Here is a 3221-nt window from a genome sequence, read left to right as displayed (position 1 = left end):
TGTAAGTAAAGTAATTTACAACTCATTCCACTTCCCAAGCGGTGTAAGTAAAGTATTTTACAACTCATTCCACTTCCCAAGCGGTGTAAGTAAAGTATTTTACAACTCATTCCACTTCCCAAGCGGTGTAAGTAAAGTAATTTACAACTCATTCCACTTCCCAAGCGGTGTAAGTAAAGTATTTTACAACTCATTCCACTTCCCAAGCAGTGTAAGTAAAGTATTTTGTCCCACGTTTTCTAAGTGAATTATACGGTTCAATGTTTATTTCTTAAGCGTGGTTTCTATTAACTAAACAACGTGTTATTGAACAATAAATAACAAGATGCGAAACGTTTAGGTTGCTGAATTTTGCTTATAGTATTCACTGGCTAAAGATCAGAAATACACAAGTTAATAATTAGTAATCTCCGAGACCAATGACTGAGAATTACCGATTGATTTGTGGTTATTAATAGTAATCAGAATCCCAACATAAGAGCTCAAATAATCTTGATTGAAGCATGTCTATTATTAGTTTGCCTTGAGGAATACACGTGAAAAATAGCTTTGGAACTTAATAGTGTAACTGAGGTTAACGTTATATATTTTTCTCGTTAATAATTAGGTGAAATAAGTTAGAATCCACAGGATTTATTATTAAATTTGAGAAAAGCAAATATCACAAATTATCCTAATAAGGATGATTGTTTTTAAAACTTTTGTGAAGTTGAGATAAAGCTTTCTTTATAAAAGTTGCGAATAATTTTGTCGTTAATTGTACCCGAATAACGACTGCAGTGCTTCACTATCAACGTAAATTGAGTAAAAAATAATTTACTTCAGGCCTTCTTTATTTACGTGGTTTGTCCCCCGGTAGACAATTATTTGCTTCTTCTGGTCGAGATATATATATATATATATATATATTTTCCCCTAAGATATAAGTCTTTAGTCCGTGTCCTTCGGTGGGACAGCGGTAAGTTTGCGGTCTTGCAACACTAAAATTTGGAGTTCGATTTCCCGCGGTGGATCCAGCAGATAGCTGACTATGGCTTTACTTTAAAACAAAAGTTCTTACGTGATGATTGATTTACGTCGAGAAATGATGTTCTCACTATCCCACCTCTTATATTACACATATATTTATTTGAATACATTTCCAAACCAGTAAGGTGTTGGTTGATGTTGCGCCATTCATCTTGTTTAAAGTAATTTGAGGTCAGTGAAGGTTGAACGTTGAAATAACTAATTGGCAAATGAAAAAGATACAAGTTGCATAAATAAATAAAACTACCATTACATGAACTTAGAAGTTGGGAACTCTTGACTGTTAAAATTATTATTTTGTAAGTCCAAATTAAGCCATTTGTAAATCATTTGGATGCACCATATGCTGTGCCAGTGCCATACTTGTGGGTATGTATATTCGACAGCTTTTTTTATGATGTTTTAATTGTGTGTTTTGTTTAATAGGAAAAAGTTTATTGATCGACGTTAGAATAGGTGAGTGAGCGTTACTACTATCTTTTTTTACAGTCATTCGTGTGGGTGTGGCGGCGTGGGCGTGTCTTCAGTGAAGAGTGCATTTCGTTTTTTAAATAAAGAAATTAGACTTTAGTCTGTTTGATACATAGATTTCGATGTTAAAGATTGGTTTCTACTTTTTCTTCATGACTTACTTTGTTGGAAAGTGAGGGAGAGAGAAAAAATAACTAACTTAATCTAACATAGCTGTTAATAATAGTGTATGTACACTAAGTGGGAAAAATTGTGTGGGGTGGGGGAGGGCTTGTACCCCTTCTACCCTATGTGTTAAGTGACTTTGTTTTTAAGTTTTATACACATTTTAAACGCCAGTGTATCAAATTCCTCACTGTAAAAACTGAACAAACAGCATGCTACTTATTGAAATCACTCGTCTATGTAGTCATCTTATGAAGTATAAATATCCAAACAAGCCTGTTAATAAGTTGACACTTGTTGTGACATTTTCATGCCAACTGGAATTTGAAAATGTGGTGTAATGATTTATTAACCATCCTACAGAGTATAGTTTATGAACAATATTTACAATGAAAGTTAGTTTCTCCAAACATTTAGGAACAAAAGGTTTGGTTATTGCTAAGCACAAAGCTTCACAATGGGCTATCTTTTCTCTGCCCACCATGGATATTGAAACCCGATTTCTAGTGTCGTATTTGTCATAAGACAATAGTATAAGGCGTACAGTATTATTAAACGCTACACTCTTTATTCGGTCTCTTGGGTTTTTTTCCGAGAGGATTGTTTGTTTGTTATGAATTTCGCGCAAAGCTACACGAGGGCTATCTGCGCTAGCCGTCCCTAATTTAGCAGTGTAAGACTAGAGGGAAGGCAGCTAGTCATCACCACTCACCGCCACTTCTTGGGCTACTCTTTTACCAACGAATCGTAGGATTGACCGCCACATTATAACGCCCCCACGGCTGAAAGGTCGAGCATGTTTGGTGTGCCGAGGATTCGAACCCGCGACCAGTAGATTGCGAGTCGAGCGCCCTAACCACCTGGCCAAGCCGGGCCTTTTCCGAGAGGAAGAGTGCATAGTAGTATTTCAAAGGCACTATATCTGTGATGGGTTTTATGGCAAGTATAACTGATTAGGACATCAATGGCGACTGGAAGGTCATCTATATTAAAACATTCTTGCCAATTATAATAAATACCAATATAGATACGAAACTCAAGTTGAGTTGGTTAAGATAAAAAAAAAAGAGAGTAATGGCTCAATGCTGATTGGTTATATCTGTAATAATGACTTACCTTTTGGACAATGAGTCGGTGAAAATTAAATGCAATTACTGACTTTACATTTATGAAAACAAAAAAGAAGGAGATTTAACAAGTACTATTTATTAAAGTCATTTACTCTAAAATTATCCAGATTATTATATTGTCCACCAAATAGTCTGGTAGCACATATTGGTGGTGCTTATTTAAAATCCTTAAATTTATCTTACATTGAAAATTATTTGGTATCAAAAACACTGAGCAGGTTAGTAAATTACTTAAAATATTTTATTGTTGTTGTTTGTTTGTTTTTGAATTTCGCGCAAAGCTACACGAGGGCTATCTGCGCTAGCCGTTCTTAACTTAGCAGTGTATGACTAGAGGGAAGGCAGCTAGTCATCACCACCCACCGCCAACTCTTGGGCTACTCTTTTACCAACGAATAGTGGGATTGACCGTCACGTCAAAAATCG

The sequence above is a fragment of the Limulus polyphemus genome, unplaced genomic scaffold, assembly GCF_000517525.1.
Source record: "Limulus polyphemus unplaced genomic scaffold, Limulus_polyphemus-2.1.2 Scaffold957, whole genome shotgun sequence".
NCBI classification, from domain to species: Eukaryota; Metazoa; Arthropoda; class Merostomata; order Xiphosura; family Limulidae; genus Limulus; species Limulus polyphemus.
Note: the sequence above shows the minus strand (reverse complement) of the source record.